The 13,714-nt window shown below is 37.4% G+C and overlaps 1 pseudogene; it reads left to right on the forward strand.

The window, feature by feature from the left end:
- Positions 1-12,649: 12,649 nt before the first annotated feature.
- On the forward strand, positions 12,650-13,021 carry LOC136119395 (small ribosomal subunit protein eS25 pseudogene; annotated as a pseudogene).
- The last annotated feature ends 693 nt before the right edge of the window (positions 13,022-13,714 follow it).

Consider the following 13,714-nt stretch of genomic DNA (forward strand, 5'->3'; position numbering starts at 1 on the left):
TTGTCTGAGTTACTGGAACCCCTTGTAATTATTGTCAAGACTCTGTAAAATTGATGCAACATCTCACCCTGTTTAAATAATTATTTTTTACCCTATACAGTTTCTTGAGTTATTTCTCTTATTTTAGGGTTAAATCATGTCTAATAATTGCCTTAGTAGGCACTATTATTGGCTATCAAAACTTTTAAACTTTTAACTGAGGATCCCTTATTCATGGGTATAGCCTGAGTTGAGAGGCACTGTGCCATGTATTACATGGGCCTTACTTAACAGGGCAGAGGGTATTGTTCATGAGTTATCTGTGAGAATTTAAAAGGTTTTTGTTTTTTATTTTGATGATAATTTTTAAAAATGTTATATAAATGTATTCTAGGTCATCAGGCTGATCACCTTATAATTAAGTTCTGCTGTCATATTTCAGTGCTCACATATGCATCTGTACTTATGATGGTTGTGTTGGAGTCATGCATTTATGATAAACTGTCATACATATATGAGAAAAAACAGTGGCAGGTTGATATATAATGAAACACTTGTACCAAGTGAAGATCAGAACACAGTGCAGTGACCCCATGTGAAGGAGCTTGCATCTGATGCTGTAGATCTTGTGATGCTAAACCACTGCAGGGACTCAGAAAATGTAGAGGTAATAAAGATGGAGAGGGGAAGAAGAAAGGTTCATGATGTTAAATCATCATGACTTGGTGACTGTTTGTCTCTTGGGGGAGGAGGGTTAGGATGGTAAAGGGGAGGAAGTACTTAAGGATGATTCCTCATATTTCTTAAGCCTGAGCAACATAGAGATTTCTCCTAAAGAAAATAAAATTCTTACAGCATCTAGTGCTGACTTGAATTAATTATATGATTATGTTACTTAAATAAGTATATACATAAATTAGGTATAAATTTCTTTCATTAGTCTTATAAAACCAAAACATATTTACAAATTGAATATGAAGATCTATAAAACCAGTTAGTTTAAAATTAACTACTTTAATTTTATATGACAAATGATATTGTTTTGAAAAAACTAAATCACTAACTAAATATAGCACAGACTGCTGCTGCCCAGGATATTTCGAGTTAGGATAGGGAAAAGTCGTGAAGAATTGTCAATACACAGCTCACAAACAGACCAAACACTCTTAAAGAAGAGGCCTTATATTTCTCAAGCTTGAGGAACTTATTTCAAGACTCCATTCAAGGGTTACTTCATTTGAAAGTCTTCTCTGACAAACCCAGCTGGATTGGCTGCCCCTCTTCTGAGTCTGTGCAAAGTTCTATCATTTACTTTACTTCAGAACATAGTGTTTCTTATGTATTTGTCTTTCTCTGAAAGCAAGTTTTTTTTTTTTTTGGTACGCGGGCCTCTCACTGTTGTGGCCTCTGCCGTTGCGGAGCACAGGCTCTGGACGCGCAGGCTCAGCGGCCATGGCTCATGTGCCCAGCCGCTCCGCGGCATGTGGGATCTTCCCGGACCGGGGCACGAACCCATGTCCCCTGCATCGGCAGGCAGACTCTCAACCACTGCGCCACCAGGGAAGCCCTGAACGCAAGTTTTTAATGTCCTCAGAGACTGGGACAGTGCCTGGCATATAGCTGGGGCACAGTAAAGGTTTTTTGGTTGAATGAGAGCTTCAAATAGACATTCTGGCCTTTTTTTTTTTTCCCCCAAATAATCAATTAAGCTAACTTTAAAAGCCATGGGGGTATATTAGGCAGCATTCAGTCTGAAGAGAAGAGACATTATGCATGCTATGGGTTAAAGGATTTTTATCAGAATTAGATCTTGCACAGTTGACAAGGGGCTGGGGAAGTGTAGGTCTGGGAGGGGAGTGATGGTTGGAGAAGGGGTCACCAGTCAGGCACCAGAGGAGCCAAGCACGTCCAGTGATTGGGGGCCTCATGGGCAGGTCTGTGGGAAGCTGTTTGACACTACTTACCTTTCTGGTCATAGGTGTGGGGCTGCTGTGAGTCAACAGGGTGAGTAATGGGAAGAAAAACTGGACATGGAACAGGGGAGAGCAAGGACAAGCTCCATCCTGCAGGGCACCTTTGTGTATTTCTGTCAGCATGTCTGACTACAACAACTTTCAGAGAGTAATGGCCATTGCTTCACTCTGCTTTGTAAATCTCATATAAATTCCTCTTGGTGAACTCAAACCCACAACCACAGAAGGAGACAATTTGGGAGGTAACAGAGTTCCAGCTTAACTGAGTTAACACCGTGTAAACCATCACGGTCAGATTTCTGCTTCTGGTAGTGTGGCTCTCAAGGACACACTCTTTGAGGCATCTCTGGTCTCATAAGAAGTAGTAGAAGTCTCCAAGGACCATCTTTCCACAAATACAGCAACCAGTAGATCAGGGGACAATGAAAGCATGAAGCAGATGTCAATAGCCACAGTGCTACCAAGATATTGGGCCTTGGCCTGGTGAGCAGGTGAGGAATTTGAGCCTGGGATATCCAACATGAGCAACTGCAGAAGCAGAAGCAATTGTCTCTGGAGGAAATCTTCAGCAATTCAGTTTGCAGGTTAAGCAATCATTCGCAATCAAAGGTCACTCTGCACATTAGAAGGTAAGCCATTATGAATGAGAATCAGCAGAAAAAATGAACAGATTTAGACCCCTCCCCCCAAAGACTTAAGTTGTCAGAATTGTCACTTATAGAATATAGGGCAGCTGTGTTAAAAATGTTTAAAGAAATAATGTAAGCAGTTGAAAAAATAAGTAAGCAACAAAAGACTGTCAGGAATGAATATGTAGACTTGAAAATAAAAGGGAATTTCTGGAAATGGAAAATACGATTGTTTAAAACTTTAAAACTCAACAAATGGATTTAGCAGCAGATTTGGTACAGCCATAATCACCACAACAGAGGGAGAAAAGGAACTGGAAAGTATGAAAATAAGTAGATGTATGAGGAAATCTAATATATATCTAATTGGAGTCCTAATTAGACTGAGAGTGGTTAGATAATATTTAAAGAGATGTAAGCTTTAAGTTTTCCAGAATTAACCTCTTCCACAGATCCTAGAAACAAACTGTTTCAAAAAGATTAGAAAGCCCAAATAGTTCTAAAACTATTTAAAAAATTCAACTAGCAGTTAATATTTTCCCATGAAGAAAACTCTAGACCCAGATTGTTTTATAGGTGAGTTCTACCAAATTTTCAAGGAGTAAACGTGCACAACTTATTTCAGAGAATAGAAGACTTATTCTATGAGGCCCCTATTCCCTTGGTAACAAATTCAGCCAAATTTCAATATGACAGAGGGAGTTACAGGTCAATCTTACTTACTAACACATTTACAGACTGAATCCATCAGTCAATAATGAATACACAAAGGACCCAAAGCTGAATGAAATGGCTAAAGGAAGTAAAAACAAGGAACAGAACTCACTAGCATGGAAATCAGAAAACACTGCCAGGTATATTCTGTGAGCCTCTGCTTATAAGGAGAGGGCACACTCCACCAAAAGGGGAGGGCACATAAGTAGGTACAAGTTTTTGACAATGTTCTGTATTTTTAGATTGTCAGTCATACAAGGTGACCTTTATCTTATTTTGCTTCAAGTTTACATATACATTATTTATATTCTTTTGAATATGTCAAGAATTATGTATAAATGTGTATGTATATATGTGCATATATATACTTCAATGGAAAAGTGATGGCATTAAAAATAAGCTTAAAAAATAAGCTTATAATGGAACAGATGTTCAAAAAGAAATAAAAAGAACAAAACTGAATTGGCTCTGAAACTAAGAAATAATGCTAAGCATATACTATGCAGTTTTGGGAATTTCAGCCAGATAAAATAGAGTTTGGACCCAAGCGTTTGCAGCACATGAGCCAATACTCAACTGCCTATTTAGGAGATAAATGCAGAAAATAGGTGGAAGGAATTCTCTAAACTCTTCTAACATTCCTTGTGCAACAATTCTCAACTTTAGGTCAGGGCCCAGGGTATCAGAATCTCTTGGAGCACTTTTCCAAAATAGACAGGTATCTTCATTGGTTTTTGATATCTGCTCTTTTCTATGAGACTCACAGCCCTAGTTCACACTGGTCAAGGTTGAGCATGTATGGTTTATGGGAGAGAGTATCATGGTGGAAGTACCTCTCCCCATTACAAACCTGAATGTGGCCTTTTTAGGCCATGAGAGTATGGCTGTAAGGGAAAGTATGCAGTACTTCCCTGCTATTTTCTGCTGGCCTGACAGCTTCTTTATATTTGTTCAGGTTTACTTCAATGAGGGGGAAACAGCTAACCTGGAGTAGTGGGTAAGGAATCTAGAGCCACTGATTATTATCCATGTGACCTTGAGCAAGTCATATTTTTCTCTTAGCATCAATATCTTGACTGTAAAATGGGGGAAAATAATTCTTACTTAGCAGAGTTTCTGTGGATTAAGTAGGAAGTATGTAAAGACCTCAATATAGAACATGGTACATAGTAAACCCTCAATAAAAAAAATTGATAGTTTATAACAACAGAAGCACAACTTTCCTAAATCATTATACATGACATGTTTATGTGTTTGTGTACATATAAATATATAAAGGAAAAATATTTTTTCAATGGACTTGTGTTGTTTGCATGATCAGCAATTGTTAGCAGCTGTGGGAGGGAACCATTCAGATATATTACCTGAAGAATTTGTTCAAAGAACTTTTAACTAATTTATTAGAATTCTGGTACTGCCAGCAAACTGAGAAATGGTGCTGATAAGTGATCCCTGAATTCCTGATTTGTGCTTCTGGAATGGAACCAGTGGGTTCTGTGGCTCAGATCTGACCGACTTTTAGAACTGAATCCTGCAGCCTAAGTCTTGGTTGAGTTAAATTTGCTTCCCTCATGGGTCTCCCTCTAGCAAAAGTTTTAGTTTTCATTTCACTGGGCATTCATAGGGGTGCCACTCTAATTATTGCTTTCTTTTTTTTATATATAAACATTAAAACTTTTTTTAAATTTAATTTTATTTATTTTTTTATACAAAAGGTTATTGCTTTCTTTTTGAAGATTTTATAAGAACTGCAAAAAATTAAAGAGAGATTGTTGAGTTCAAATATCCACTGTAATTTTTTTGCAAATATATCATTTGTGGCCATGAAATTAATCAAATACAGAACCTAAAACAAACAAAACAAAAAGAAGGGCAAGCTTCACTACCCTTGTGGAAGAAAACAGATGTTCTTTGTCTCGTTTAAGAGTAATTAGACCCCAAAGTATTGAGATTCTCATTTTGTCCTTCACTTGAAGTCAGTATATCTTCTTCTGAGTTTTAGCCTCACTGATATTTAGGGTTCTTAAAATTATGTTGTAATATTGTTGAGTTGTTAATATTATTGAAGGCATTGTAACAAAGTTATAGTGCTTTAGTCCTTAGAAATTAAGCATTTTTAATTTGCCAATAAATATACTCTTACTTTTTTTATTTCAGAAAGAGTTATTACAAAGTCCTAAGATCTATAAGAAAGAAAGAAAGAGTTTCCTTTAAAGCTTTTATTAGAAAGTGTACATTAAGATCTTGCTGGTTTAGGATTAAATATAAGCAATTTTAGGATACCTCACATATTTTCTGGTCCTCAACCATCCAACCCTTTCCTTGGCATGATCAAAAAAATAATTCACTTATGTAAGAATAACAGTGGATACCTTTCGTATCCAATAATCACTCTGGCTTTTACTTGCTGAATTTCTACAAGCAAATTCTCTATTGCTATAATATTGAAATATTTTAAAGCTGTTTTTATTGTAATATATAACACAGATACAGAAAATTGCATGAAACAAATATATAACAGTGAATTATTATTAGCTGAATACCCTTGTAACCATATTGAAAATATAAAAAAGTGAATAATATTAGACCGTCTCAGGGGTTGTTGGGGTAAGATAAATTGGTGTGGTAATTTTGGAGGGATGTCGGCAATTTAAAATTCACACACGTGCCTTGATCCAAGAATCTCACTTCTCAAAATTTACACTAGAGCATACACAAATACATATATACAAGGATGTTTATTGCAACATCTGTTCATTCAGCAAACACTTTATAATATGTCCATTGTGTTCCACTGTTCCAGGCGCTGGAAATACAGTGAAGAATAGACAAATAAGGTCTCATGGAGTTTACATTTTAGCAGAACAGACAATGATCAAACAAAAACATGAGACACGGGGTAGTGATAAATATCATAATAAAAATAAAATAGAGGGAAGCGATGGAAAGTGGTTGGGTTGGGGGTCAGGCACTTTGTATTTGTTTAGAAAAGGACATGGGTGAACTGATGCTTGAATAAGACAAAGGAGTCAGCCTTGTGAAGATCAGGGCAAGGTGTTATAGGGAAGGAGCAGCTGCTACGAAGACCCTAAGTTGGAACTTGTGTAGGTGAAGAATAGCAGGAAGACTAGTGGAACTGAATCCCAGTGACCTGGGGGAGATGGTGGAAAATAGAGGTGGAAAATAGAGGCAGGGCAATTAGATCACAAGGATCAGGGTAAAGGTTTTGCATTCACCTTAAAATGTGGTAGAAAACCATTAGAAGAGTATGAGAGGGGAGCAGGTATGATCTGATAATAATAAGCTTTTATTTTGAAATAGTTCAAAGTTTCAAGAATAGTACAGAGTATATATATATATATATATATATATATATATATATATATAGTACCCGAGACCTTTATCCAAATTTACCAATTTTTTACCTTTTGCCACATTTGCAGTCTCATTCTCTCAATCTCCCTCTCTCTCTCTCTCTCTCTCTCTCTCTCTCTCTCTCTCTCTCTATATATATATATATATATATATAGCAGATAAAATAAATACGTATGTCAATCTTAACATACCAGTGTGTAGCTACTGTATAGCGACAGTACAGTTACCAAATTCAGGAAATTTAGCATTGATACAATATTTTTTATCAGTCTGTATCCCAATTTTATCAATTGTTCCATAGTGTCCTTTATATAGCAAATTTCCACCCCACCTCACCCCACCCCACTCCCTTATGTACAGAATCCAGTCTAGGATGACATAATGCATTTAGTTGTCATGTCTTTTTTTGTGTGTGTCATGTCTTTTTAATGTTCTTCATGGCACAGTTCCTCAGCCTTTCTTTGTCTTTCATGACATTGACAGTTTTGAAGAAAACAGGCAAGTTATTTTAACAAATGTTCTTCACTTAGGTTTGTCTGTTTTTTCTTCATGATTAGACTCAGTTTATTTATTTCCAGTTGGAATACTACATAAGTAATGCTGCATCCTCCTCATGGTATTACATTTGCCTGCCTCTAATTGGTGGTGTTAATTTTGATCACCTGGTTAGGGCATTCTGTGGTTTCTCCACTATATAGTTACTAAAGCTCTTCCTTTCTTGTTAATTTTTATTTACTATTTAATACCATTCTAAAGAAAAAATTTTAATTTAATTTTATTAGCATAAAATTTCCTGTTCATCTTTATATAGTGCAATGTCAGTTTAAAATACAAATATAAGAGCATATAACACATATGTGGAATCACCTGACATTACACAATTCGTACTTTATAGCTCATATGGATATATGTTTCATTCTTACAGAATATTCGAAACATTGCACACAATGAACACAACTATTTTTATTTTGCTTCTCAATATGCTCACATTTTACCAACACTCTTTTTTTCTTTTTTAAAAAATTTTTATTTATTTTTGGCCGCGTTTGGTCTTCGTTGCTGCATGCGGGCTTTCTCTGGTTGCGATGAGCAGGGGCTACTCTTTGTTGCGGTGTGCGGGCTTCTCATTGCGGTGGCTTCTCTTGTTGCAGAGCATGGGCTCTAGGCACGCGGGCTTCAGTAGTTGTGGTGCACGGGCTTAGTTGCTCCAAGGCATGTGGGATGGTCCTGGACCAGGGCTCGAACGGGTGTCTCCTGCATTGGCAGGCGGATTCTTAACCACTGCGCCACCAGGGAGGTCCCTACCAACACTCTTTCCTTTTGGCTTACTGATGAGTAAAAGTGAAAGCAAAAGCAAAAACATGGATTGCTCTATTTTCCCTTTCCTTCTCTGTCACCACTTTCAGTTTAAGTGGTTGGCTAACGCAAGGAAGTAACACAAATAAAAAAGGATATGATAGATTTCCTAGGTCCTTCTTGTTTCTTTGAATGCCATTTCCTTCTTTCTGTGTTTGAAGTAAGTTCTGGTTCAAACAGAAAGCATGGCCTTTTAGGGCTATCAGTGCCCCCACTTAGCTGTGGACAAAACATGCTTACCTTGTCCTCGTTCTGAGTCTCACCAAACTCCCACACATGGAGTCCCCTGGAATTCTGTGCTCATGAGACATGGGGGATGTTAGATGTAAGTGGGGTGGTAAGGGTATTCATAACTATTATACCTCTTTGTGAACTGTGGCTTTTAGCATCATAAAGTGTCATCATTTGTCTTACTTAATGCCTATTAGCCTGAATTTTACTTTGATATCAAGATGGCAATGCCCACTTTCTTACGGTTTCTATTTGCCTAATATATTTTTGCCTATTCCTTTGTTTTAGCCTTTTTGAATGATCGTGTTTTAGTAGTGTCTCTTGTATACAGCACAGAGTTGAGTTTTGATTTGTGAGCCAATTTAAAATTCTTTTTCTTTTAATGGGCAAGCTAAGCCCATTAAAATTTATTGATATAATTTATTAATATTGAAATGTATATCTGATATAATTGATATCTGTATTTTATGATATGTATGTTTTGTCTCAACTTTGTCATATTATTTTGTGTTATAATTACTGGATACAATTATATTCATTGTGTTTCACTATGTAGTGTGTCTTCTTTGCTTTTATATATTTTTCTTTTGGTATTTAGGAAGATTTGTATTGTTATTCTGTGGTTATCTTTGTATTTATCCCTTAAGAGTGCCCTTAACCCCCCTTTTCTTACTTTTTACTAGCTGGTCTGTCACTTTTAAATGATGTCCCTTGACTCCTACCTAGTCCCTCTATAATACTCAATGATCTTATTTTACTATTCCCATTTCTCTCGTCTACTTCCCTTTTTTGGAAGTTGCATTCTTTCTACTTTGTCAGAACATATAATGTTCACATACTGTTCTTATGACCCTGTCCCTACCTTTGTTTTATTCTTAGTTCTACCATTAGATACAAGAAATGCTCACCATGTCTGTTTACTGCTGTTTCTCCACTCCTCTTTTTTTTTTTTTTGCGGTATGCGGGCCTCTCACTGTTGTGGCCTCTCCCGTTGCGGAGCACAGGCTCTGGACGCGCGCAGGCTCAGCAGCCATGGCTCATGGGCCCAGCCGCTCCGTGGCATGTGGGATCCTCCCGGACCAGGGCACGAACCCGTGTCCCCTGCATCGGCAGGCGGACCCCCAACCACTGCGCCAACAGGGAAGCCCCATCCAGTATATTTTATATTTTACTTATTCTGTTTATTGACTTACTCTACCTCACGAGAATGTGAGCTCCAGGAGGGTAGTAATTTTTGTCTGTTTTGTTCGTATCACTATCTCCGAACCTGGGACAGAGTCTGAGAGAGTGGATACTTATACTTTTTTGTTGAAGTAATTGTATAGTCTCTCACATGAGAGACATGGTTCTGTGTGTAGGATGATTCAGTGCAGTGACACTGTACACTTAAAGAGGAAAAGTGAGACTCTTTACACTGAGCAACGCTCCTCTGGTTTGTGATAAGTTCTGTCAGCAGCAGCAATCATCTCTGAAGTGCTACAGAATTTAAGATCTGGAGTCCAGAAAGAGCCAAAAAAGTCTTTGATTTTCTGCCCTAGAAGCTCCCTGTCTGTATCTTAAGGCATTAAAGAGTAGCTAAGCTGGTAATAAATCTGGAAATTCACTTTTCATTTTTATTAACTACATTACAGCCTAGAGACAGTAAACAAATCAGATCCAAGTGGTTAAGCTGATTCACCATTAGAAGAATGAACTAATGACACTTGACAGTCAGGACCACTGTTATTTTAAATTCCCAGGTCTTCCATTTGTTCACTGGTGGCCATCCAGGATCTGACAGTCAATTCTGAGAGAATGTTGGTGAGAAGGATACTGATGGAACTGCACTTTTCCCAAAGACCTGTTTGGCTAAAAGCAGTGCAGAGGACAATTCTTGACTTACCTCTCAGAATGTTAAGGATACAAATAGAAAACTTGATGCTCTTGGTCAAATTTTGACTGTAAGATAAAATTTTTTGGTAATGAACAGGGTAATGAGAAACTTGAGGAAGTCAGGTACTTTGTACAACCTGTTTGGGGCACAATTTGACTGTACTTTTCAATGAATGCATGTACTCTTTGAATCAGCTTTTAAATTTCCAGGACTCTAACAAATATTACTTGCACATTTGCTGTAATAGAGATAGTGACCTTAAGTTTCTTTGTCTGACAACTCTAAGTGTGGAACTTATTTGTCTCTGACAGAAGAGTTTGCGAAGGAGAAGAAATGTTTATATCAATTTTTTTCTTATTTCTTTGGTTTTGAAGAGTTCTGTAATCTGCCAGAAGCTTTGTTTGGACAATTCTAATATATCCTGTATCCTCAAAGGTTAGAATCACAATTAATCAAAATGACATTTCTCATGACATCTGAATTATTAAGGATGATAGTCATTTTGCTGTATCTATAACAGAAAAGCTGAAAATAACTTTCTAAAACTTCCAAAATGTATGATATGTGGAAAAGGAAGAACACAAAATTATTTATGCAGTATGGTTATTTATATACTATATAAAATATATATGTAATAGGTGAAAGACATTTATTCCAGAATGTTTGTAATAGCATAAGAATAGAAATATCCCAGATGAACATCAATATGGGGCTGGTGAAAAAATTAGGATTCATCCATACAATGGAAATTACACAGCTGTAAGCAAAAATGAAGTGTTATTTGTGCTGATATGAAACAATCTCCAAGGTATATTGCTGAGTAAAAAGTGACTTGTAGGGCAGTGTGTATGGTCTGATCCAGTTGGGGTTCAAAACGTGATATGTACCCATATGTATATGTATGCAAATATAAATGTGCATGAAAATGCATAGAGTATTTCCAAAGAATACAAAAAACACATAATAATGTTTGCCTCTGGGAGAAGAGGGAGTGACTTGCTTTTTATTTTTTCACTCCTTTGTATACCATGTGTGTCTTTTTTTTTTTTTTTTTAATTTAGAAGAATAAAAAGCTGCATGGTTTCACCTCAATTAAGGAAAGCCAAAGAGTATGAAGGCCAGAATCATCCCATATGAACCTGAGCATGTAGGAATACAGGTTTGAAAAAGTTCATACAAAAGATGGGCATGATTCTGTGACATGAAACTCTTCAAAGAAAATATGGTTCAAGCAGGACAGGATTCTTAAAGCAATTGAAAAAAAATTTTTTTTTTTTTTAAATTAATTAATTAATTTTTTGGCTGTGTTGGATCTCCATTGCTGTGCACAGGCTTTCTGTAGTTGCGGCGAGTGGGGGCTACTCTTTGTTGCGGTGCACGGGCTTTTCATTGTGGTGGCTTCTCTTGTTGCAGAGCATAGGGTCTAGGCGTGTGGGCTTCAGTAGTTGTGGCACGTGGTCTCAGTAGTTGTGGCTCATGGACTCTAGAGCACAGGCTCAGTAGTTGTGGTGCATGGGCTTAGTTGCTCCGCACACGTGGGATCTTCCCAGACCAGGGCTCGAACTGTGTCCCCTGCATTGGCAGGCAGGTTCTTAACTACTGAGCCACCAGAGAAGTCCCTGGAACAGGATTCTTTACATAATATAATTCTGACATTGTAGTCACAAATGATCCAGATAAAAAACAAGGAAAAGAAGAAGGTATTATTTCTAGAAAGCTCTCTGGTAAACTCAGGTTTTATTTTATTTTTTGGCTGCGTTGGGTCTTTGTTGCTGCGTGTGGGCTTTCTCTAGTTGTGGTGAGTGGGGGCTACTCTAGTTGCTGTGCACGGGCTTCTCATTGTGGTGGCTTCTCTTGTTGCAGAGCACAGGCTCTAGGTGCATGGGCTTCAGTAGTTGTGGCACGTGGGCTCAGTAGTTGTGGCTTGTGGGCTTAGTTACTCCGTTGTGTGTGGGATCTTCCCGGACCAGGGATTGAACTCATGTCCCCTGCATTGGCAGGCAGATTCTTAACCACTGCACCACCAGGGAAGTCCTAAACTCATATTTTAAAAAGATATGAATAAAAGATGAAAAAGAAGGACATATGCCAAGAGAAGATTAGAGAGTGGCCCAGAACTGCATAAATGGTGTCAGGAAGAGTCGTACCCCACTATGAGTCAAGTGTAAGGACAATAAATAGCTACCGGTGATTGAGCACATAGGCCATGCTTGGCATGGATCATCTCATTGGATCTTTATGACAACCCCAAGAATTATCAAAATTAGAATTCAATATTCAGTTGGTAATATTATCACAATTATTGTCATCTTATTTTACTGACAAGAAAGTGAAGTACAGAGAGGCTAAGTAACTTGTCCAAGATAATGCAACCAGAAGAAAGAAGACTGCCCATACTCTTAATTATTACATTATTCTTTCTCCGGTAGCTAAAAATATGTCAACAGATAGAAATGATGGGCTTTTTGTCCAACATTGTAGTGAGGCTGAATGGTAGCAGCTGCTCTCTGAACTTTGCTATGCTGCCCAAGGATGATGAGAAGAAAGATGCCGGAAAGTCGGCCAAGAAAAACAAAGATCTGGTGAACAAATCTGGGGGCAAGGCCAAAAAGAAGAAGTGGTCCAAAGACATTTTGGGACAAGCTCAATAACCTAGTCTTGTTTGACAAAAAGATATATGACAAACTCTGTAAGCAAGTTTCCAACTATAAGCTCATAGCCTCACTGTCATCTCTGAGAGACTGAAGATTAGCAGTTCTCTGGCTAGGGCAGCCTTTCAGAAGCTCCTTAGTAAAGGACTTATTAAGCTGGTTTCAAAGCACAGAGCTCACGTAACTTACACTAGAAACACCAAGGGTGGAGATGCCCCAGCTACTGGTGAGGATGCATGAACAGGTCCCTCCAGCTGTACATTTTGAAAAATAAAACTTTATTACGTAAAAAAAAGAAAAAGAAGAATTGATGGCTCTATTCTAGCAAAGAAAAATTTAGTGAAGTTAAAGGAAAGTTTCTATATTAAAATTTTTTGATCACAAAGTGTAAGATAAGAGTTTTTGTTGCTGTCACTAAGTTCAATGAGAGTGGCATGAAACAGCTCTTGTGGTCTTAGGCTGTGTTAACTGTAACAAAGTATGAGGAACAAAGAAGATGGCGGGCTTGAATTCAGCAGCCACACTCAGAGCACTCTTTAAAAACACCAAACTTTAAAAAAATTAAAAGATGACCCATTGATAGCATTAAAGAAAAACTTGAAAAGAAACATATGCCAGAAACTGCAATCCCCACTGCAATTACTGATTTTAATTTTTTTCGTGTTATTTCCAAGTAATATTTCACAAGCAGAGGCATTTTAATGCAATCATGTGTATAAGCTATTTTGCATTTTCTTTCCCACATACCACACATAATCATTTTAATTATCATTTTTGGAGGCTGAATAATTTTCTGTCATGTTGATGCACCATAATTTACTAAACCAAATTGTTGGGTACTTAGCCTGTTTGCATTTTATTTCCATTATGGGGAAATGTCATTTTGATCGATTGGAATTTTATCTTTTCTGTGTGGGATGTATTATGGTTGTC

The sequence above is a fragment of the Phocoena phocoena genome, chromosome 2 (genome assembly GCF_963924675.1).
Source record: "Phocoena phocoena chromosome 2, mPhoPho1.1, whole genome shotgun sequence".
In the NCBI taxonomy this organism is placed as follows: Eukaryota; Metazoa; Chordata; class Mammalia; order Artiodactyla; family Phocoenidae; genus Phocoena; species Phocoena phocoena.